This window comes from Cryptomeria japonica, chromosome 5, assembly GCF_030272615.1.
Source record: "Cryptomeria japonica chromosome 5, Sugi_1.0, whole genome shotgun sequence".
Classification (NCBI taxonomy): Eukaryota; Viridiplantae; Streptophyta; class Pinopsida; order Cupressales; family Cupressaceae; genus Cryptomeria; species Cryptomeria japonica.
In genome coordinates, this window is record NC_081409.1 from 685,614,687 (window position 1) to 685,640,650 (window position 25,964).

A 25,964-nucleotide genomic window follows, 5' to 3' on the forward strand; every position below is an offset into this window, starting at 1 on the left:
GAGAGACTAACTTGTCAAACAACTTCATGAACTTTTGTTGAACCAAAACGAGCATTGAGGGCTGCAAAGCCCAATTCAAAAGTCTCCAATTTGCTTGGTCTACTTTAGACAAATATGTGTCTAATTCCTCTAGCTTAGAGAGAACATCATCAGGAAATTTCATGGGCTTCAATTGTAATCCAACTACATAGAGCCAATTCCCTACTTCCTTTTCTTTCCGTAAATCCCTTAACTAAACACCATCGAATGTATTATTGAATTCTTTCGAGAAAAGATCACTTTTATGATCTACCGTTGTCTTCGTTTTATTTACTAGACTTCAGGATAGTAAGATACACATTAAGGCATGACTTATCTGAGAATGGCGTCGATAAAGAGAATGGTGTTGATAAAGAGTAGGATTACAAATAACCATATGCAAGGAAAGATCCCCTATTGAATTTGAACCAGATTTTGTCTTCTTTCTTCTAATTTGTTTATTAGACATTTTGTCAAACAGATCATGAGAAAATTGATTGAAAGTTTCACACTAAATACTTTGGGTTTCATACATCAATATTGCAAAATAGGGAATTCAACGTTCATACACAAATATACTCAACTCTGAATTTGCTCAATTTTCAGAACTGTTACTCATTTGATTTCAGATATGTGCAATAACATTAACTCATTACATATCACAGCATCCCAATATGATGAGTTTCTTGAGTGCAGTAAATAACAGATCGCACCTTTTATGCAGAGCTTGGATGTACAATGACTTTCCCGATCAATTAACCAATAACGGTTTCAACACAAATACATACACCAGTAACAATTATGTTTAATCTTTGATAAAGACTTGAATGCCTTCAACAATGCTCCCGAAATGAAGTCAAATCCCAATTGGCTAGTGAACAAAGATGATCCAGCACTCCTTTTATGTGTTTCCTATCTGATAATCTTTCCTTAGTTTTGATGGCTTCTCAAAGCATTTCCGATTATATTCTGACCCTGCAAATTAACTCCTAACACTACTGTAGCTATCTGAAATGAGTATGATATTATGCACAGAACTTCAATGCCTCCACAAGAGAGTTGTAAGAACCTTTGTCTTATATAGCCCAGACTTTTTTGTGAATTGACGTATCGTCAACACTTGAATCCTAGTTGAATGATTTAGCACTGTAATATGCTACCTCAGATTGCAAGTAAATTTTGCCTCCACAAGAGAGTTGTAAGAACCTTTATCTTATATAGCCCAGACCTTTTTGTAAATTGATGTATTGTCAACACTTGTACTTGCAGCAGATCCTAATTAAATGATTTAGCACTGTAATATGCTACCTTAGATTGCAAGTAAATTTTGCCTTTTACCTTAATTCAGTGTTCAGTCATTAAACAAATAGTTTGCAAACATCTAATAAGTTTGATGGTAGGTTTGTTTCCAGTTTGCATTATTTCAAACAACATTCATATTGCAAGGACATCATTCTGTTTCATAGCCAATTGTTTCACAACCAGTATTTTGGTTTAGGACTTTAGTCACTGGCAGACATCCATCACTTGAAGGATTGACTTTTAATTTGCGTACCCAGTGTTACCCCCCATTTTATTTTTAAAAAATGCCTACCCCTGTTAATAGGCAATTTTCCCTTTTATCGCTCATTCCCTATCGGGAAAACCGTGGCATATCGGAACTATGTTTAAAGTTCTCGAGTTCCATTTCCACTCGATGTCGCGATCTCAAGAACAGCTAATGTTTATTGGGCTGCGACCAATAGACCTCGCAGTTTCTACTTCTTATCCCCTTCCCGATACTCGATACTCTCTTTAAGCCGACATCGGAATATCGAAGGTTCCCAAGCTTTCTTTCTGTCGGTTTCCAAGCCAGCTCGCAACCATGCACAATTTCCAAAAAAGGATCAAAAGGAGATTTGCAAGTACCATCATTAATGACAAATTAAATGGTTAAAGGCACGTAAAGGTGGCAACGTGAGTTGTAAATTTTGATATTATCTCCTTTTGCAGGCAGAATTTAATGCACCACCATTAAAAATTGATCAAGTAACACATGCCATCATGGGCTCCCTCTGGCGAAATGGTTTTACCTCATGATAATTGACTGCCATATGATAACCCAGATTTGAATTGGTCGAAAAACAAGGGAATATTATTCAAGGGCTGCATGCTCTTGCATGGAAACAACAAACTAATTTTGCCGAGTATAGAAAAATTGTTGCCTTATTAAGGAAAATTTCTGAGCAAGCCGAAAATCACAAACAACATCTGCAAGAAGAAATAGCTGCTAGGAGAAATCTTGGTGATTAGTTTTTGAGACAATTGAGAAAATGGTGCTCAAGGAGAAAGGTCCCATGATACAATCAGATGTTGAACACATGCAAGATGACATTCTTTTCGATCTGATCGACCTTGCTCGGGAGCTTATAGAAGATGAAGATGAATTTTCAGCAGTCCTTTGGGTACTTATAGAAGAAGAGACAAAGGCAAAGATGATCGACGATCGAATTACCGGTCAGAACCCGATGCTTGAGGAAGAAGTGTGAAGTTGACAGTTGTTTATAATTGAAGTTTAGTGTTAGTTCTGGTAATTTTTGTTTTTATCTAAAATCATGTTTCAAATGGTCATTCTCAAGACCGTTACTTTGGAACGAACCATTTCTTGAAAACGGAAAAGGGGTTTTAGATATAAAAGGGGTAGATAGTAGATGAAGAGGAGGGGGGGAATTTTGGAAAAGTAAACTTTGTGTTTTTTTCTGAATGGCAAGTAGATTGTGCTGTTTATCTCTGAATATGGAAATTTTGAAGCAGTTTATCTATATGATTAGACTTTGTGCTACAGTAGATAAGTTTTGCGTTCTTCTTATGTGGATGCTTCCTCATGAAGTTTTCATATGATGAGTTATTTTAAGGCTTGTCTCCCCTAATTCGTTCATTGTTGTATAATGTTCATCTTTGCATGAGTACTGTATGACAATGGTTAGTTGGTAATTATTTGGAGGGATTCTTTCATTAGCTTTATGGTTGGTTACCTCACCTTTAGAACTTTCTAGTTAAAAGTTTTGCCTTCCTACTTTCTAGTTAAAAGCATACCCGAAAAAACCCAAAATTCATATTATATGTGGGAGCTGTACCTCTAAAATTCAAAGGAAAGTTGCAAAATGAATGCAACTTCTCCAACTATTGTTAATAGTTTGTTTCCTAATCTAGGGCCAGGAGTCATATTGTTATATTTTGAAGGGAACAAAATCTGTTAACCAACACCCAGATCTGTGGTTCATAAGAAGCATTCAGAGTTGATAGTTATAGTCTTCCAAATGGCAAACAACTTGAATTATTGCTCCCAACATTTAGTAATACTTCACAACTCTAGAAATACACATCTTTCCTCAAATTTGGTCCAGAACCAAACCAACAACCCTTAAATCAATTGCAGTCTTGTTCCCGAATACTTAGACAAAATATGGCTTGCAGAGGCACCACTTTCATTAATGGGAAGGGTAACACACAACAAATACATTCATTTCTGCCCATACAGTTCTACGCCTTCCTTACAAACCTAGACGCCCATGTTCAACATCATAAGATATAAATCATGCACAATCTACCCAATCACTTCTGCGACCCAGTATGAGGGCAATACACTTGAAATGCCTCTGCTAATGGCAAGTAATGATGCCCATGGATGATTTGCTGAAGAAGGTAAAAACTTTTATATGCGGAAGATAGAGCCGGAATCACAATGTGAAATATTTCTGCTGCCTAGCACCTTAATCATCTCTCCTAATATTCGATTTTTCCATGGCAAGAATATGTAATTGTCCAAATAACATTTCACTAGCTCGGCTTCATAAATCTCCAATATTTCAATGAAGTCAATAATATATCGGACCCACCAAAAAAAAAATATTAAGCCGGTGATAAATAAGATTATTTAAATCTTGTGCCATTCCACAACATAATGGAAACTAAAATATAGTTCGATTCCATTTATCTATGTCCAAGCCAATCGATATTTTCACCAAATCTTTGTCTTGGAATAAATATAGTTCCGAAGATAAACTTTATTTCTAAAAATAAACCCTTTCATACAATACCTCCCACTTGTCCTCAAACTTTGCAAAACTGTCTATCACTCAAAAAAACCTCACAGGCTGGCAGAATTTTTAGCTCTGATACCATTGAAATATTCCCCTATGGATATTTTGTCCAATTTTTACCAAATGATCCATAGAAATTTTAACAAACAATTTGCATGCAATTGATTTCAATTTATCCAACAAATTATACTGAAAATCATAAAATATCAGACTAAAATAGAGATTCTGAAATTACATATGAATATTGCCTTTAAATCTTCAGTAGAGCAACAACAAAAATAATCCAATCGTAGCCATAGAACTTACAGTCAGATTGGATAACCAGAAAAATGAATTTGTAGCACAAAGTGAGACACCTAAGTGATATCTCCAACAAACAATAGGTGTTTGTCCACCCCCTCCAAGCTCGAGGGTTTCAATCCTCAAACCTACTGAAAGCCCAAGCTTCCCAGAATTCTCCAAGAGAAAACAATAACCAAGCATAAACCAAGCATACCAAAATGAGCCTCTCCATGTACTTAAATAGCACATATCCTCTGCCTGTCTCTTGGAATTCCCCTTAAATATGAATATTGTCTTTAAATCTTCAGTAGAGCAACAACAAAAATAATCCAATCGTAGCCATATAACTTACAGTCATATTGGATAACTAGAAAAAATGAATTTGTAGCACAAAGAGAGACACCCATGTGATATCTCCAACAAACAATGGGTGTCTGTACACTCCCTCCAAGCTCGAGGGTTTCCGTCCTCAAACCTGCTGAGAGCCCAAGCTTCCCAGAATTCTCCAAGAGAAAACAATAACCAAGCATACCAAAATGAGCCTCTCCATGTATGTAAATAGCACATCCCTATGACTCTTCCCTCTGCCTGTCTCTTGGAATTCCCCTTTAATAATAAAGTGACTTTATTTTATAATTTGATGTTGTCATAAAAGTCACTTAAATCTGCTTTAATAAATAATTAAATTAAGTTGTCTTTAAAGTTATTATGTTTTGACAACTTAAAAGGTAATTATTTAATCAATTTTCTAATGTCCCTAAAAGGGGATATTATATATTGAGTTTTGGAGCATTTGCTTGTTTTTTCATCCTTTTATTAGAGAAGTTAATATTGAAAAGAAAAAAAAATTAGAATAGAATTTGCTTTAAGTATTTTAGATGAATGAAAGATGCATGCACATGGTTAATAGTGAAGCTCATTGTTCATACTACTAGTACTCCATCGATGGTGAAGTATCTTGCGTAGTCAATTGAACTTATCTTAGCAAAATAATAGCTTTAATTACTATTCCATCATTGGTATGCTTCATCTTGAAGGTATCTATGCTTGTGGTAGTGATTCGAAAATCATCAAGCTACCCTTAGAAGATTGCACTAGCGTTGTGGAGATGTTCATGGCATGTCGAAGCAAAGCTTAGTTGAGCTCACTTGAAGTTGTCCATCATTTTGCATTCTTAATATTAGCGTAGCATTTCCTAAACCTTGCTCCTTTTCATTTTTTTATCAAAAGATCATTAGTAGTAGGAAAAAACGATAATGCAACATTATTCAAAGAACATCATTCCATTGAGCTCGAATTGAATGAAGAACAATTACATAAGTCCCCTTGCACCATTGAAGCTATCCAACATGTCAAGACCTGACGTCAAGAACCTTGGAGTCGTCTTAGGTGATCCTTTTTGGTAATATCCAGCATTTGAGAAGTTTTTGTTCAAGAGAGGATAGAGTATTCAATACTTTATTTTGTGTTCGATTGTGCATAAAAACACCATCAACACCTCCCACTTTCAACATTGCAATTGCTACATACGGGTTACTCCGCAAGTGAATGGTTTTCAACATGGGTGGGGGGGGGGGGGGGCTTACAACACCAAGGTGTTGAAATAAAGATCAAGGTTGCAATTAGTACAACAAGGTACCTGTTGATGTGTTTTTTACGCACATGTGAACACAGAATAAAATACCAAAAAGTATCTTATCCTCTCTTTAACAAAATCTCTCGGATGCTGAAGATTTGCTTAAGGATCATTCGAGAAGACTCCAAGGTTCATGAATGTAGGGTCACTACGTGTGGATAAGCTCATTGGTTTGATGTGATTATGCTGGAATCACAAGGGGACTTACATTCGAATGCCTGAATGCTTGATTTGTTGGAACTCGATCATTTGATGTTACAATGTGGTGATGCTCTTTGTCCTAAACTAACTTGAATTGAAAAAAGAGCAAAAGGAAAGGGTTGAGAGAATCTATTCTAAGGCCTAGAATGTAAGAACATGGATGAATGACTATATGGAATCCTACTGAGCTAGGTCTCACCATCAAGTTGAACAATTTGACACAAGCTCAGTGCAATCTTCTAGGGACGTTTCAAAAGATGTTCGAATCAATACCATCAAACATTGATCACCATTCAAGTTAATGCATAAGCAATGAATGCTCATATCATTCCGGTTGACCACACAAGGCATGCTCACAATTAGTAAGAGGCTAGTGGTATGGACTAAGCGGATTCCACATTAATACATTCAACAACTTCTTCCATTCAATCTAATCAACATGAAAATAAATTGAGAAGTAGAACCATGAGGCTTGTTGAAATAACAAATTTCACCATAACTTCAATGAAAGAGTATCTCATTACAAGTCATACGACATACCAACAATTCTTCCTTCTCTTAATCTACTCTAATTGCTATTCTACTTACTATTAGCTATTCTATTCACTACTAGCTATTAACCAACTATTCACCATTAACCTTTACAAATGAAAGACTTTGAGGTTTTATAGAGAGCCCATTTACAATGAATGGCCAGGATTGATTCTCCATCAATGGCCATGATTCTACAATGAAAACTTTTCCTTAGCCAATGAGAAAATCACATTCAGAAAGTGTGGACCAATAAATATCAGGGGTAGGTGCCTCGGAGTTTGTGCCATCATCGGTGAGCTTGATTCATTGAACTTGGATGCATCGATGTGGACTTCATTGACCGGAGGAATGATGACTGGAACACCATTTGGGATGCCACTTCACTCTTGCACTTTGTAGACTTGAGTTGATTCATCATGATGAAGGGATGTTGAGAGGTATCTCTTGATACTCAACATTACCTAGCTCGCTCAAAGTAGTTGTTGTGTTAGTTATTGATGTAGCTGAATCTTTGCTTGCTTGTTTTTGAGTGATTGTATAACTTCTCTTTCGCACCCCTTTGATCTCTTCATGTCTTCATGGTGCGGTGAAGGTTGAAATTCCTCTTGGTCGTGAAGTTTCTCCTCTTGCACGGTGGTGTAGGTCTTACAGTTTTCCTCCTTTTTGCTTTGCAATCACCATCCTCTCCCATCTGCAAAACAAAACAAACATGATATCAAATGCATAATATATAACTTTGATAGTTCTTAGCTTGATATATCCCTTGATTTTATGTGTTTTGCAGGTTTGATTAAGAAGATCTAGAGGAACTTGTCTTCACAAAGGAGCTTCTTGAAGTTGATTTTCGCTCTTAGAGTGGAGCTCTTTAAGTGTATTCCATCCTTGGTGTTCATTAAGCTTTCCTCGCCTTAATCTTCTTTATTTTCTTGAACTTTGCTCATACCCTTCAAACTGTGAAGTTTGCTCATGTAGGTCAAGTCATGAGGTTTACTCTTGCATGTTGAGCTTGTGAAGTTCATGAAGTTGAGATTTGCTTGTGTATGCTTGAAGATGAAGATTGCTCTAGATGGTGTACTTGCAACTTGTTTCAATCACCTTGCTTATTCATGAAATTCGCTCCAATCTTCTAGCTCATGAAGTTTACCTTTGTAGAAAATTCAGTCCAAACCTTGAACTTATCAAGTTCGCTCCCATCCTACAACTCATGAAGTATAATTTCGCTCTCCTTGCTCAATTACTGAAGTTAAAACCTCGCTCACTCCCTTCAATTCATGAAGTAAACACTTCGCTCTTCTCCTTCAATGCACGAAGTTGATATATTTCACTCTCAAGATCGCTTCATTTTGCTAGGTCATGAATTTCGCTCCAAAGTGCTTGAACTTGAAGTTGTCAATTTTGCTTTAAAATGTAAACTTGTGAAGAAAAAGCAACTTCGCTCCATATTGGTGAAACATGAAGTTCGCTCACCTCTCCTTCAATGCAAAGGCTAAGACACTAAAACGACCAACAACAAAACTAAAAGAGCTAACCCTAGAAAGCAAAAAGTGGGGGTCCCCATTTGCAATGGGGCGATGTGTGAATACCTCACAACAGTACCCTCACATATCAAGGCAAGCTTTTCTAAGGTGTAGGCACCATAGAAGATAATCAAAGATAGTAATAAATGACTTCAAAGGAATAGATTCATCATCAAACGTTATCAATAAGTCAACTAGCAATAAGCCAAGTTGATCAAGTCAAGATAGGCAATAAAGGGTAAAGAATTGAAGATGATGCCTTAATCATCATCATACCAAGCTTGGAGATGTGAGTATCAAGAGATATTGCTCAACTATTTACACATGTGATGAGTTATCAAGCCCACGAAGCAGATTAAGGTGGCATCCTTGTCATTGCCAACCAACCAAGGACTCCAAGTCAACATGTCCAGATTCAATGTACCTGACTCACCCATGGAGGTTCAAATTTCGAGATACGTAACCTCTTGTTCGATTGGTTCACATTCAATGTGTGACGTGTCAAAAATCAAATGTAATTTTCTCATTGGCCAAAGGGAGTTGTTGTAACAAACCCTAATTAGGATTTTTCATCTTGTAATCTCGGCCATTGATTGTGAATCAATTTGAGCCATTCATTATAAAGAGCTATCTGTATAAGATTCAGTTTTCTCATTTGTAAGGGTTAACAATAGAGTAATAGAGAATAGATAGCAATTAGATCATTAGGAGTAGAGTAGAGTAGGAGAAAAGGAGATTGTTGCAAGGATTTGTTGCAAGAAGCATGTTAATTTCATTGAAGATATGGTGAACTTTATGTGTTGGTTCAACATTTGCATGGTCTCCGCTTCTCATTTATTTTCATTTTGTTTAGATGAATGGAAGCACTTTGTGTATGATCAATTGTGAAATTTGTATATCCATACTACTAGCATATTGTTGATTGTAAAGTGTCATGCGTAGTCAACTGAACCTCTTTTATTTGTGCTTAACTTCAATTGCTATCTCTTCATTGATATGCATCGTCTTGATGGTGTTTATGTTGGTGATGGTGATTTGAACATCTTATGCTTACCTTAGAAGATCACACTAAACTTTGTGGAGTTGTTGCTTTGCATGGCGAAGGAAAGTCTAGTTGAGTTTCACCAAAGATTGGCCATTGCTCTTGCATTCCTAGGATTAGAGCAGCTTCCTAAACCCTTTATCCTTTTGCTCTTTTTTTCTTTTTTTTTCTTTTTTGAAAGTCAAGTGAATTTCACGCTTCCAAAGACATTCAAGCATTCAAGATTCAACATAAGTCCACCTTGTGACTCCAACAAAATCACATCAACCATTGAGCTATCTACATGTCAAGACTTGACGGTAGAAACCTTGGAATTGTCTCGGTTGATCACATAATTTAGCATCCCAAGAGATTTTGATCAAGAGAGGATAGAGTGTCTTTGGTGTTTTATTTTGTGTTGCATAGTGCATAAATACACATCAACAACCTGCAACTATGTTTGATAATAATGTAGACATAATACATGTAATACATCCATTTCTAGGGTTAAAGGAGAAATACACTTACAGTGCATGGATCTAAATGATCACATGGGTTCAACCATAATGAGGACGGAGATAGGAGAGACATGACGAGGTGCCCAAACTGTCTCTGTCCCTAGGCCCAAGGGTAGAAACATTGTCCCCCTTGGCTGCATCTGATCCTTAACCATGCTCATGAGGCGGCATGCGTAGCAGATCCTATACACCATTCCCCTCCATCATTTTGTCCTTCTCTCCTCTTATGATTGAGGATTCCTTCAACAATTGATCAATATGGAGATAGTAGGGGAGCACTGCAATAGGGTGCCTTTGACACTCAATCCTAGGCCCAAGGCCAGGACCTTATCCTCCTTGACCTCATGTGGTCCTTAACCATCATCATGAGGTGGCCTTATGGCCTTGTCGTCACTAAGAATTGCACCTAGATGCTAATCTCTAGAGCTCAGCAATGCTGTGCAACATGGGGACATCCTCAGGCTGTGGGTGACCTGAAATAAGGATGAACCTCCAAATTATGGGCTGGTTCCCTTAAAATATCTCTTAAAACTATTGAACGTGATTGTAAAAAGCATAAAGGGACTGCTTTTGAATTGAAAACTACTAGCCCTAGGAGGTGATGCACTAAAATTTTAAGATTTACTTGCTGTCCTAAAATTACAGTCAGCTTCAATGGAGATCAAATTTCTTTCACAACTCAAATTAGAAACATGTAGTACATAATTGATTCATAGGAAGGTTATGAATTCAACAGTTTCTTGAAGGAAAATGATTGTATTCACAACTTCAACTTGTCAAAAACACTGAAACACAGCCTACAACCTGTACTAACATGAAACGTCTTGCCTTGAGAATTGCATGGATGAGACAAAATTGAAGGGTCATAAACAAATCACAGGAAAAGAGAAAAAACAGTTAATAAGGAACAGCTGCTCTTATATTGAAATTGAAAGGATTTTGCTGTTACAAATTGAAAAAAATGCTTCTGAAACTGAAAATAATTGCCGAGTTACAATGCTTTTTCTCTTCTGTATGTCGAGAGTAAAAAGAAAGAACTGAGAAGAAAGAGAAATACAGAAGAAGTTTTATTGAAGAGTGAAGCTCTTCTCAACTGAAAGATGAGACTGATGTCAAACTGCACCTCAGATCCGCATGCTGATGTTAAACTCTTCTTGAACTTATGGTCCTTATCTTTGAAATCTCCTCCAATTTGCACGATTCATTCTTCTTTGGTCGTACAAGACTGAAATTCATGCAAAAGAGGTCTTCAAACTGCCTCAAACTGAGTGAAAGTGGGGCCAAATTCCTTCTTGATTGATGTGCCACCCATGTGGGGTCTTGAACTGAACCTAAACTCATGCATTTGCTTTTTAAACTCCTTTTTATGTCTCAACTGACCTCTGCTTGGACTGCTGGCATGATGACTCCAACTGTTCACATGACACTTTTAGGGGTTGCATGATATGAAGGACTTGTGATTACACTTGAGTGACTTAGCCTTTTAGGCGTGAGAGAGCTCAAGGAGTTGATACATCAAATCATTTTCTTTCACACTGTCACTGTCACTATTATAGTAACTTTGTTTTTACTGGTCTAAAAAAATGATTCTTATGCTATCCCTGCATAAACCGTAGTGTTTGATGTCTCTTATTTACTTTGCAAGGAGTCCTTACAGTAGTGTTGCCATGATTGTCCTTGTATCTCTAAAACCTTCTAATCATTTGACAATCTGCCTTCTTGCAGTAGCCTTGCATTTGAAAAGGACAGTTGCTTCATCGTACCCTGCAAACAATTGAGGTTATGTGTCATCTCATGCTGCTCTCAGACCTCCCTTTCCCTTTTTGACTTCATATTCATTGACATGACATGTCCCAAACGCTCTTATTACTGCAACTTATGATATTGTCAATGATGTTCATCTTCTTAGTTTGCTCCTCTAATTGTTCTATACCTTATTCAGTGCATTCCCTTTTTATCATACCTTACTGTCTTTGTAATTTGGGCTGTCATAAATGGTTGTCTTCTCCTTCCTAGATTAAGGACTTTGAGGGTCTTACATCACTGTTTATAAACACTGTCCTAATCTTGATCTGGTCTTGAAACTCATACTTCTCTCTCTGATCTAAAAGGAAATGCTACCATCTCCGGGAATAGGTATGCATAGTTTTTGTTGATCTATGATGAACACTGTCAAGGCCTGCCCTATGAACTGTCATACAGTCTGTTCTCTGTTGCTGAATCCTACAAAGATATAACTGTCTTCTTGGATTTATATCACCTTGATAAGGGTTTGTCACAACACTTCTTATTGTTTGGAGAAACAAAAGAACAAAACCATCCTATTGTCTCTGTCATTTATCAAAGCTCTGACTGTAAATTCAAGATACTGTTGACTTTCTTATTGTCAAATGAAAACCTTATCAAATTCAATTCACAATCTGATACACCCCTTATTGTTACTTCATGTTTGTAGCTACACGCTTTCATTTTCAAAGACTTCTTTCACATTCTTGGTAACTTCATAAACCTTGCCTACTCATGCAACCTCTTATTTCTTTGTTGTCTCTGAACTGAAACTCTTCACGTTTTATCCTTTTCAGACCTTGCTCATGACTGCTAATGGTTGTCTTCTCCAAATCTTGACTGTGACAGATCTAAGACTTCTCAGTTATGATTGTTCTTTTCTTGTAACCTTCTCAAGACTGTCATATCTTCATTGCCTTCATGGGACTGTTATCCTTTCCATTCTTTTCCTTTAACTGCACTTTCTTCTTATATGACCTCTGTGATTGCACTTTTTCTCTTCTGCTGGAACTTATTACCTTCTGTCCTTTTGCTCCTCAAGACAATCATATGGTCCTTTATCACTAGGATTATCCTATATCTCTGCTTCCTCATGTCTTTTGGACTGTCATAATATATGTTTAGGGACTGTCTTATTGTTCTATAATTATCACAAAAACCCTTTTCAATGATTTTTCTGATGCTCTCCAAATGACCATAAACAAGGCACTGTCCATTTTGAACATTGTCATTTCTTGTATCCTATCATGGATGGTGCTCTGATCACACTTGCAACAGTATCATTGATTTTGACATCTTCAAACACTTTTGATTTGCATTCTATCTAACCTTTGCATGTTACAATGGAAAAGCTCAAGGACTGCTGCTCAAATTGTCTGTATTTGTTATCATATCCTCTTCCTTTTGGTTTACAAACCCTTGTTCTCTGTCTTTGTGGCAGTATCATACTTGCTCACAGTATATGTTTTGATGAATGGGCCGACATTTAATGAGATATCAATGCATTAATGGATTTTGACTGAGGGTTTCCTTGCACTGTCATAGCCCTTTGTGCTTTTGAATAGTGGCTAAATCAACATGCTCTTGTTGATGGTGAAGATTGACATTTTGTCAAGAAGTTATGTCTGTATATTAGTCGTTCTGATCACTGCTCGGAATAGTTGCTCATGATCTGTATATTAGCCTTTTTACATGTCTGCAACCAAAATTTCATATGCTTGAATATGCTTGACGTCTTCATGCCTTTAAGGAGGTCATTCCTTTTATGGTGCCTGGCTTCTCATTGCAGAGCAAAGGCTCTTTGTTGCAGCATTCAAAGAAATGTGATAGTAGGAGATGAGACATTGGACTGTTACAAAAATGATAGTTACAGCAGCATTAGTCCATCATTCTTTAACATGACCATTATTGCTCTTGATTGTCATAAATCTCATTGTTGTAGGTTCTTCTATTCAATGGATGGAGTTTAATATGTTGAGACATGGATCAGGTAGGACTCGAACCTAGGACCTTCCATCGTTGTTGGAGTGCTCTACCACTGAGCTACTGGCCCCTCTTGGACCAGTCCATCGTCGGTCCGGGTGTGGCTTATTTCCAACACCAATACCCCCCCTTAAGCCACACCTCTCGTGTGCTCGGGGCTCCTAGCTTGGACCTGGCTTTGATACCATGTTGAGACATGGACCAGCTAGGACTCGAACCTAGGATCTTCCATCGTTGCTGGAGTGCTCTACCACTGAGCTACTGGCCCCTCTTGGACTAGTCCATCGTCGGTTGGCTTATTTCCAACACCGACATAATAGTCATCTCCCTCCGGATTGGGATTCATTGTTCTTTGATTTTGACAGTAGCTGTCACTTTTCTTTGGTTAATGCATGGTTCTTTCCTTACTTTCATTGCACTATCTGTTAGTAGCCTAAGTGGATTGAGTTGTAGTATACAAAACACGAAGATCCGAATTACAACACCAGAGCATAATAGAACACTATCATGGAACGAACAACACACAATACAGTATGCCAAGATATATTAATGTAACACAGATGTATATCATATTAATCTCTGCTGGAATGCCCCCCCAAATGTGCTACAAGCTTACATATAAAGAGTTTGCGGTTGGTTAGGCCATCACCTGTCAGACAACCAACTACCCCGTAGTTATAAGTTAATACTATTGTTTTATTTTAATACATTTCCAAAAAGCCTTATTTACTAATTAACCGGCTTACATCATCCCACCCCAAAAAAACTTGTCGTCTTCCAGACGACACAAAACAACAAAATAACAACAAAAACTATCTACTGAGAGGGACAAGAGGACGTTTTTGTTCCCATCGTGGCACGCTCTCGGAGGGTCTTCAGATCTCTTTCAGCAACGAGTTGTTTCCCCTGAGTTGCTTTAAGAAGCCTGAGTGCATCCATTCGGTCCTTCTCCTAGGCAGCGAACTCCTATTCCTTTCCCAGCCGAGTGGTTCTCTCTTGTGCCACTTCTTGTTCCAGAGCGTTGATTCTTTCCTTCAGCTCACTCTCTCGTTGCAGGGTTAAGGTGTGTTCTCCTTCCATTTTGCTCGCTTTTCAGGTCATCCCTTGGAGCTGTAAGAATGTAGTACGAAAGGTCTGCTCTATGGTAGTGAGAGCTCCCATCACCTCCTGATCTCCTCCTGTATGCCCTCTAAGAATCTGTGGTACTCCCCAGTTTGCTACCATCTCTAGAGTTTCCTTGTCGGGCCAACCTTGATTTCTCATTTTCTCTGAGAACTCCCTCTCACAGCCCTCTGCCATAAATGCCATCAGTGCTTTCGCTGCTTTCACTATAGCAGGCACATCGGATCCTCGAGAATGATCTATCATCCTCTGTGTAGCTGTCCTCATTAAGAATCTGTGGTACTCCCCAGTTTGCTACCATCTCCAGAGTTTCCTTGTCGGGCCAACCTTGGTTTCTCATTTTCTCCGAGAACTCCCTCTCACAGCCCTCTGCCATAAATGCCATCAGTGCTTCCACTGCTTTCACTATAGCAGGCACATCGGATCTTCGAGAATGATCTATCATCCTCTGTGTAGCTGTCCTCATTAGTTCCAACTCTGAAAGAAAATGCTGCGCAATGGCTTCAAACCCTCTAACACCCTAACACCCTCTGCTGGTGAAGACGAGTTGTGCCCTTTCCTAGTTTCTCCAATCCTCGGGCTCTCCTCTTGTTGTTCTAACCCCAATGATGGTGATGGTGGTGGAACCTCTATGTCCATCTGAAATCTGGCCAGCAAGCTGTCCATTTCGGCCTCCATGTCTGTTTCCTCTGCTCCCTTCTCTATGTCTACTTCTGGCTCTTCTATAACTAGGTGCATTTCTTGTTCTGTGTTTCCTTCACCCATGGTTGTGGGAGAATCAGTTATAGGTGCCACTACTAATGCGACACCTCTAGCGGCTGCCATGCCCCTTGATGTGTTTATATGGAGAGTGTGGGCCCCTGCAGTATGTCTCCTCAAGTCTATTAACTGGGATGGGGTCCTTGCAAACCCTGGCACCAAGTGTGCCGTGGTGGGAATCTGTGCCGGTTTGAAAAGTACCTTTTTCTCTACTCCCCATCCCGGAACGGCTGGTATGCCCCCCATATGGCTTCCTTGCCCTACTTGCGGCAGACCTCCTACGTGCCCCCCTTCCTGTACCATGCCCATTGGTTCCAATGTTGCAACTTCTGGGCTTGCCCTATCCTCCTTATCACCTTCTGATCCATGCATAGTGTGGCTTTGTTCCATACGGAACTCCCCTTCGTCTTCATCAGATGAAGATGAGATATATGTCTCTTCTTCCCCCATCTCTGCCTCTTCCTCAGAGTTGTGATCTTCCTCCCCTCCATCTTCCGTGCTCCCTGCAGGTTCTTGCCTTGCTTTCTTCCTGGGTGTCTCTGTGGGTACTACTGTAAAAGTTTCCAGGTGTAGCCAATAGTACATGGCTGGCTTGTAGGGTTCCACCCGATTCGAGGCCACAAAAACTCCTCTATATTCCGGCGCCACCTGGGTTCTCAATGCTTCCAAGAAGAGGGCAATGATATGATGGGGCATGTACAGGGTTTTGTGTTTAAGGAGCATGGCCTCCTTTACCTGGCTGGAAAGGGCTCGACCCCAATTGTATATTTTGCTGTTGCTTAGTTCGTACATGAGGCGTAGCATCCATATGGAAACATCGGAGGCTCGACGTGCTACTGTTAGCTTACTCTTCAGGACATCCACAACGCATCTCCACTCTGGTGAGGTGATGTAGGATTTTTTTAGATACCTTCTATTACTATTCTGCCATAGACTGTCCCATTGCTCTTCTGTTAGCGTTTTACCGCAGATGTGTTCCAGTAGCCGCTTCTTCTCTTCTGTAGACATTCTTGCTGATGGTTTCATGGCTGAATCACTGTTACTTGGATTTCCGAAAACCTTCCTGAACTCCTTGGGTGCATAAGAAATGACCACCGTTTGTCCCAAATAGTCGATTACTGATCTATGCTTGTCCCGCTCATATCCATGGACCATGGCGCGCAATATGGGTTCAAATTCTTTTAAATTGAAGATAGGCATAAAAATGATTTTATCAACCTCTGCTCTCCTCAATGAATTTTTCAGGGGGTGATCCTCCTCATTGCTTTCCCACCACCTTCTGCACTCACTTCCAACAACTCCTTCAAATGTGAGGTTCTCCACCGTTACCCGTTCTTGTGCTTTCTCCTGGCTTTTCTTGCTGGTTCCTAGAGTGGCCATTGGTTGCTTGTTAGAAGTACGGGCCTTGTAATTTATGTCATAACTTCCCGTTCTAGGGTTGTTGTGACTCCCTTTCACCATATTGTCCGTTGCTGGCGTATGCTTCTCCTTTATTGTGCAACTGTAGTGGTGGACCCCTTTGTGGCTTTGAACTCTTTGCCGACGTCTACACTGCGAGGGTGATGGAACAAGTTTACCCCTTCACTGCGTACGCTGCGACTAAGTCTATGTATGCTGTGGCCTTGAAGACAGTCGTCGCGCCCGTGGTGCACCCTACAGCTAAGGCGTACATATGCCTAGGCCTTGCGCTACGTATGTCGTGGCTCTGTTCTGCGTACGCCTTGGCTCGCGTACGCCCCCTCCGCCTTTGCGACCACTTTCCCGTATGCCCTTCGCGCCACCGCCTTCTCGTATGCCCTTCGCGCCACCGCGTCCTTGTACGCCCTTCGCGCCATCGCTTCCCTTCGTGCCTTCGCGCCACCACTTCCCTTCTCCCCTTCACGCACGTCTTTCGTGCCTTCGCATACGCCCCAACTGCTGCCGCGTGTGCCCCTTGTGCACTCTCCTTGGGCTGTGTGTATGCTCTGCGTGGTGCGTACGCCCTTCGCACTCCTTCGGTGTTTACCTCCCGCGGCGCCACTCTTCGTCACTTCCCCTTCGTTGCCTTCGCAAGGAATTATGTGCCCTCTTGCCCCTTTATCATTTTTTCTGACATGCCGGATGCTTTTTATCCTCCACTTAGTCTTTTTCGAACCACTCCTTCCTTTATTTTGCTGGTCCCATATTAAACTTTTTATATCTGCTTTGGTCTTTATTATCTTTCTATGGCCTTCTCTTTTCATGCATATTGTTTTTATTTGCGTTCTCTTTTTTTAATTTTTTCCTTGTTTTCCCAATTTTTTTGAACCCATGTTCCTAGCTTTTGTGACTTAGAACCATCCTCGTCTTCCTTGGTCCCACATTCTGTCAAGTCGTACCCTAACATATTCGCAACAATAGTTTCTCTCTCCTTGTAGATTTTGAGTTTTGAACCATTCATTGAGTCTTTGATCAGATTGCCATCTATGGTAGATAATTTTATAGCTCTGTTTGCCCCTACTTCCTTTATTTTATAGGGTCCTAACCAACGTACCCTGAACTTCCCAGGTCGGAGTTCATTTCGGTCGTTGTATTTGAGCACGAACTGTCCCGGTGAGAATTTCATCCATCTCAGGTGCTTGTCGTGCCAGAACTTCCTTCTTCTCTAGGCTACTTCTGTGGCCCATTGTGCCACTGTCCTACGTTCCTCCATTTGAAGTAATGTAACCAACCGTTCCCTTAGGCTCTCCTCATCTCCCAACCGGTTTTGGGCCGCTATTCTCAAGCTCGGTACAGTATACTCTACTGGCATCACAGCTTCCTGCCCATACATAAGCTGGAATGGGGTATGCCCAGTAGTGGCTTTGTAAGAAGTACGATAGGCCCACAACACAACACCCAACCTTTCCTCCCAGTCCCCTTGTTCTACTCCACAAGTCTTGTATAGAATGGATACCAACACTTTGTTTGTGGACTCTGCTTGCCCATTCGCCCTTGGGTAGTACGGATTTGACAGGGTGTGAAAAATTCTGAATTCTATTGTCATGGTGCGTATCACCTGATTCACAAAATGTACTCCCCTATTACTGGTGACTTGTATCGATATTCCAAACCACGTTACGATCTGTTCATATAGAATCTTGGTGGTGCTGAGTGCTGTGTTGTCCGGGAGAGCTCTGGCCTCGGCCCATTTTGTAAGGTATTCTGTAGCCACGACTATGTATCGGCATCTATGCGCCTTGCTTGTCCTGAGTGGCCCTACAAAATCTGCCCTTTGGCAAGTATCACAACTTGACACCCATTCTCGCGCATCTGCATAGAGTGTAGGCCACCACAACCCTGCTAGCAATATTTTTCTTGCGGTAGCATCTGGGCCCATATGACCTCCCGCTAGTCCTTCGTGTGATACCCTAAGAACCCCAGGAATTTCTTCCCCCAAGATTCACCTTCGTAGTACCCCATCAGGGCCCATTTCGTACAAAAGCCCATGGATCAGTTGGAACGTTGTGCTTTTCAGTGCCTACTTCCTTCTCTCACTTGGGGTCATCTCCTTCGGGAATGTTGCTCTGGAGAGATATTGTCCAAGCTTCTGGTACCAAGATGGTAAGATTGCTATTTGGAACAAGTGGCCATCTGGAAAATCCTCATTCACTCCCCCTTCTGCTTGTTCCCCTGATTTTATTCTTGACAGGTGATCAGCCATTACATGGCTTTTTCCTGCTCGTACCACAATGTTGAAAGTAAATTCCTGAAGTAAGATCAGCCATCGATTTACTCTCCCTTTGATGATCGGTTTGTTAACCAGGTACATGAGTGCCTGGTGATCCATGAAGAATGTAAAGGGCGTGGCCAGGAGGTAGTGACGGAATTTTTGTATTGCGTACACCATCCCTAAGGCCTCTTGTTCTGTGGTGCTATAGTTTCTTTCTGCTTTTGACAGTAGGCGGCTGGCAAAGTATATAGGTTGATTCAAGCTCGTGGCTCCTGCCTGTGCTAAAGTGGCACCAATGGCAAAGTTGGAGGCATCTACACGCACATGAAATTTATTGTCCCAATTTGGGTATATTAGGATGGGTGCACTTACAAGTCTAGATTTGAGTTCCCTGAAGGCTTCTTCTTGCTCTCTTTGCCATACAAATGGCTCCCCCTTCCTTGTGAGTTTTTCCAGCAGAAGGGAGACCTTAGCAAATCCCTTAATAAACCGCCGATAGTACCCTACATGGCCAAGGAAGGATTTTACTCCTGTAACATCCATTGGGTTTTCCATTTCCATGATGACTTGTACCTTATCTGGATCAGTCTTCAACCCTGCTTTGCAGACTATATGGCCAAGTAATCTTCCTTGTGGAACAAGAAACCGACATTTCTTTGGATTGAGGGCAAGTCGTGCTCGACGACACCTTTCCTTGCACTCCCCCAATACTTTCAAATGGTCCTTCTTCTCGCTATATACTGACCAATCATCCAAGAATGCTTTAAAATTTCCAATCGCCATCTTGTCGAAGATATGTAGTATGATCCTCTGGAATGTGGCTGGGGTGTTGCATAATCCAAATGGCATCCGGTTATACGCGTAAACTCCATCCTCCACAATAAATGTGGTTTTTAGCTTGTCTTCTTCTACTATGCTGATCTGGTTGTAGCCCGAAAAGCCATCCATGAAGGAATAAATTTCGTGCCCCGCCACTTCTTCCAGTATACTATCAGTAAAAGGTATGGGGAACGGATCTTTCATAGTTACACCATTTAAACATCTGAAGTCTACGCAGATGCGGATCTGATTCCCCTCTTTCTTGAGCGAAATGACAATGGGTGAGACCCATTCGCTGGTTTGCACCCGGAATATGACTCCGGCCTCTAACATCTTTTCTATTTCCTCTTGCACCTTCGCTGCATAATTTTTGTTCATGCGGTAGGGGCGTTTCCGTACCGACCTAGCCCCTGGTATTAATGGTATGCGATATACGCAAAGTTCTTGAGGCACCCCTTTCAAATCCTTATATGTCCACGCGAACACATCTTTGTATTCGAGAAATATTTTAAATGTTGCTGCCTTTAGTACGGGGTCCCAATTGTCCCCCACTAGTATTACTTTTGGGTCCTTTTCTTCCCCAAGGTTGGCTTGCCGTACCTTTGGTTCCACATATTGTACGACCTCATTTTCTCCAAATTGGTGAGCCAGGGCCCCATCTACCCGAGCCTCCCTTTCTTGGTATTCGGCAAATTGTGGTGGGTAGGTATTGTCTTCCTCGATCTCAAGGATCTCCAACACATTACACTCTGGGTGGAAGATTTCGTAATCCTCCATCTACCAGTGGAATAGCCCATTGATAGGACTCCCTCTTCATCAGGTTCCATCTCACCATCCTCCCCCGGTGCTTCTTTCTCGGACCCAGAGTCTGAAGCCACTTCCTGACTCACTACTTTCCGTAGATCAATGATATATTTTTTCCCTTCACTTTCGATTGAGAGTGTTTTTCTTCCAGTTGTGGTCCGCTTTGGCCATGATGAGCCATCCTCTTCCCAAGAGTGCATCATATCCCTTCCTTGCTAAAGATATAACCATAAAATCCAGAAAGAATTGTTGGGTTCTCTTGTGCATTGCACAAGCTCCCTGTCGCCAACAGGGTCCCCCTTCCCTTTTTTTGAGCCTTTCGTCTTCGCCCTGTTGAGTTTCGCGCAGAGTGTCTCGCGTCCTTTCGAGCGAGTCTGCGACCGGTCCGTGAAGTGATGATATTGAAAGAAAAGAGCCGATGATTCCATTAGGCTAGTCTAGCCCTCGGGCACGAATACCAAGAAATTGTTCAAAATTGTGAAATCGCCTTGGATAGGCGTAAGGTGATAGAAGTTGGCAAAGCCCGCCAAGCAAAGAACAACGCGTCTGAAGGTCGCATGACGACCCAAGGTTGTCATTTTTCGCGATGGGATAGATTACTTGAGGTTTGTTTTTGCGGAGTTTGTGAGATTTGAACGAATGACGATTTTCGACAGCCGGAGGAGCAAATTTCGTTTCAAAATGCCAAAGTTAACAAACTCGCCCAAGTGCCCAAGCTCGCACTCCTTGAGGAAAAGGTAAAAAACGCCAAAATGCCTAGGAGGGGGCGAATTTCGGACTTTCTGGCCACAATGAGAGAAATTCACAAAAAATGCTGAAATGGGCCTAACGTCCAAAAATCCACGAGGTTTGCAAAATCGCCCAGGGGGCCAAATTTCGGACCCTGGGGTTGAAATTTTAGAGAAGTTAAAAAACTTGGCAAAATCGCCCAGGGGCTGAATTTCGGACCCTGGGGTTGAAATTTTAGAAAAGTTAAAAAATTGCCAAAATTGCCCAATAAGCCGAATTTCGAACCCAGGGGCCGAAATTTTAAAAGTCCAAAAGTTGAAAAAATGGGCAAAAGGTCCGAAAATGCCTTAAAATTTGCAAAAACACCCCAAGGTCCGAATTTACTTAAGTTGTCAAATTTCGGACCTTGGGGCTGAAATTTCAAAACTTGTTAAATCGCAAAAGGTGTCTTATGGTCCGAAATTTGTTAAGTTCGCAAAGGCGTTGAAAGCTTCGAAAATTGCAAAAAACTCCCTAAGGTCCGAAAAGCTCCGAAAATTCGCAAAAGTGCCTTAAGGTCCGAAAAGTAAAAGGTTGGAGAAAACTCCTATAAACGTCGAATTTCGGACCCTAAGGGCGTAATGGAAAAAATTTGATAAGTTCGCGAAAACGCCAAAGGGTCCGAAGTTTGCAAAAGCCGCGTGAGTGCCGAAAATTGCGAAGGAAGGGAGTATTGCGGGAGAGTAGAGCTAGAGGGTTTTAAAGTTTGCAAAATCGTCAAAAACGCCGAACTTAGGCGACTAGCCAAATGGTGCGAAGAGTTCATAAGTTTTCAAACCTCTCCAAGGTCCGAAATTCGCCATAAATCCTCAAAGTCGCAACGCGTAGGGCAAATGAAGGAATTCGAAATTGGTAAAACCCCTCCATTCCTCCAAAGATCACAGCGCCATAGCTCCGAAGTTCGTGATCTAGAGGATGAGGCTGCGCAGAAGTTGAAGTTTTTTAAAGCTCCCTCATTCCGCCGAAATTAGGGTAAATCGCGTGAGAAAGGATTGTGTGAGGTTTAAAGAGAAATACGGAGCCAATTTAGCATAATTTGCATCCAAGGTAAAATGCTAACATAAACCATTCCAAACATTCAAGTTCAAATTGCCATTTCGCCTAAGGTAAAAAAATCGCTTAGTCTAAAACTCAACATTGCAAATTCCTTTCAAACCACAGCCGCAAAAATTTGAATTAGAGAGATAACCGTTGGAATTCAAAATTTGCAGAACTATCCATTCGTCTTTACGCAGCAAGTCGGGCAATTTCTCGCCATCCATTTTCATCAAGTACGCTTTGTCTCTCTTGATCGTCTGAAATATTTACAAATTGGATGCATGCATGTGCAAAATTGATTAGAGTGCTTAAGTCTTCAAAATTCGCATCTTTTTTTGATTATTAAAGCGTCATTCAAAGCAGTCAAAAATTAGAATTTGCTCCTAACATTTGACCAGAAATTGCATTTTTTAAACTTAGGAGAATTTTTCGAGCTTTGTCCCTTTTGAAAATTAATCCAGAAAATCTTAAGTATAAATTCGCGATCAAAACCTTCATGAATAAATGTTTTGCTCAATGAAGCTCTCAGCTAGCAATATCAGTTTGTCTCCAATTTAAATTTTGAATTAATCCTTGAATGTTGGAGTATTCTCTATCTAACCCGCCTTACTTCTTTTGTATCGCCTCGTAATCCGCGTCCGACTGTGCAGGATAAATGCCTAAATCGGTGGTAGAATCATCAAAGACGCCTGCTACAGCCGAGACATCACGAGCATCCAAATCAGATATCCCACACAAAGTTGAAAGGATGAAGTATTAGTATCAAAGAGATTGAGGGAGTCAAAAGTTTAGAGCATCTGGGACAATATCGGTGATACCGACCTAGGCCATATTGACATCCAGGACTTCAGGAATCGGGTCTTCTCCCCTAACGCATACGACAAGCCTAGACAGATGGTAGAAATGGCATCGCCCAAGCGGCGGGATTTCCTCCAGCAGTACAAAACTATGAGTTAGTGGTAGAGGCTGCCCGACATTATCAGCCAGGTTCCAGATTGGTGCTCCTCGAGAATATGACTCTCGCCAACTTCACTCCTGAGGCCATTGGCAACGCATTCGACATTCCCTTCCCAAACAATCCCATGGCCACGACTATAGACGAAGCACAGGGGGCATATGATATGAATCCGGCCAGATGCAGAACACTGATCAACGAAGAGTGGTACAAGGAGAGAAGGCTTCCAAGCGCCAAAATTGGGAAAAAGACCCCAAGAAGTGACTTTCATAATGAGCATGGGGATATGGTCACATTACTCAGCCGGGTTATGGGACTTCCTAAATCCAACTACTTCGAAGAGTGGATGTTTTATTTCACAGAGCAAGTCTTCGCTGGGAAGTCTAAGTTTGACTGGGCCCAGATTATAAGCGACAACATCCACGCTCAGCTAATTGAACTCGAGAGCAAAAAGTACTTCACTATGACCTCTTACTTGGTCTACATGTTCGCCAAGAACCAACCACTGCCAGGTTTGATAATGAAAGGTGAAATCGGGAATGGGCCTGGTCAGGTAAGGGTCTATGATTGTTACCCGCAGTTGCACTACCAAGATATAGCTCAGAGAGAAAAGAACAGCCCGACTTATGCAGTTGGCCAGTATGAGCGCGTCAATGATGCCTTCACAATGCGCCTGGTCAGGCTAATGCAGAGAGGATTACACATAAGGCTCTCAGAGCAAGCTACTATTTTAGTACAGAGATACGGAGCCTGGTTCATACAGTTCCCAAGGTTCTCCTATATCCGAATAGCGGGCTTTGATGGTGCCCCTCTTCGACTTCCATGGTACCCAACCGATAAGATAGTTCTTATGGAGGTTGCGAGGCAGTCACGTCCGGCCGACATCTTACTCAGAGAGAGCAAGCAAGTTGGATTCGCGTTCCCCATGATTATAGGCAACCAGGATGTCCACCTGAAAACTCCCACCCTAGCAGAGGAATCCCTCGTAGAGCTGGCCTCTTATGGCCTACAAGAGCATTTTCCGAGGAAATATTACAATCACGATAATCTGGCAAAGAAGAGCCTATGGTAGGCGGTACAGAGCAAAGGAATCAGTTGAAGACTATTGGAAAAATTGCTCTGATGACTACGAGGTCCGGAGACATGAATATTCTAGGTTGAGTGTGTAGCAAATGCGACTCTTTGAATACCGCTGGGTGCCAGATCAACTCACATATTTAGGGAATTGTCTACAAGTCCGGGAATTTGAGGCAGTAAGGCATCTTTTGCCAGGCGTTGATTGGTCCCAGGACCCGATCACTGATTTTGAGGCTAATCGGTCCAGCTGGCAAGACGGTTTGAAGCACATAGATCATTATCTAGAGAGCATGCAGTACAAAATTCATCATCCCCCTATGCCTCCATTCAGTCTGCTATTTCAGTTATGCATCAGGTTCCAAGTGTATGTTCGCAAGGAACGTGCAGCAGGTCGAGACCTTTGGCAAGAATATTTGCTTGGAGAGGATCAATTCTTGGTGAAGGCGTATGAAACTGGAAAAGAAAAAGTGATTTCTTAAAGTGTTTTTTTCCCTTTAAATCTTGAAAAGTGCACTTTTGCACCAAATGGTCATGTTTGACTTCCAAGTCAACTAAAATGTAAAACTTTATGTATGCACCTTTTTGGATTATTTCTGAATTTGTTATAATTACCTTTTTGGGTAGTTATTGCTCCCTTTGGGGTGGTTGTTGATATTTGCCTCCCATTTATGGGTATGGGCAGCCATGTTTTTAGATGAATCTGGGCCACTTGTTTAGATTAGATCTAGGCCATTCATCCATTTTTGAAGCCTATTTAAGGGACTGGTTTTCCCTCATTTTGTAAGAAGTTCTTTAATTGTTGCAAAAGCTCTGGCGAAATTTACAGGATTTAATGCAAAGTTAAGACTGTTTCCAAATTTCCTTGTGAATGCATGGTCTCCTTCTTCATTAATTTAGAAATTTTCAGTTATGTTTATTTCCTTTATATAGCATTTTCAAATAAACATCCGATAGAATCCTCGCAGTTCATACCATTAGGGAATGGCTGATTGCCTTTCTTTTTGCATGGTTAATTTGAACCTTTCATATGCTTAGTTCGGTTATTGAATACTCACTATGAATGTAGAAGTTCTAATGTTGTAGTTGATAACATGAAAATCCTATTTTCCTTTGAAGATTGCACTAGATTTATGCAAACATTGTGCTTGAATAGCTGGTGATGCTTAGTCTAGTTATTTGGAGGTGTCCGTCTGTTCACTGAATTTGCTATCTTAGTTAAAATTTATATTTCATGTATCTCTCTCTCCCTATCCTTCCCTCCTTTTCCCCTTTTTTTGTCAAGAGAATCCGCAGTTCCATCGAAAACAATATCAACTCAACTAAAATCATTTGATAGGAAAGATCATAAAGATTCCAGGGAACTCATCTTTCAATC

The 25,964-nt window shown here is 40.8% G+C and overlaps 1 non-coding gene across 1 annotated transcript; it reads right to left on the reverse strand.

Annotated features, from left to right (window-relative positions):
* Positions 1–13,774: 13,774 nt before the first annotated feature.
* On the reverse strand, positions 13,775–13,845 carry TRNAV-AAC (transfer RNA valine (anticodon AAC)). Its single transcript has one exon. It is a non-coding gene; the product is annotated as a tRNA-Val (tRNA).
* Between the last annotated feature and the right edge of the window lie 12,119 nt (positions 13,846–25,964).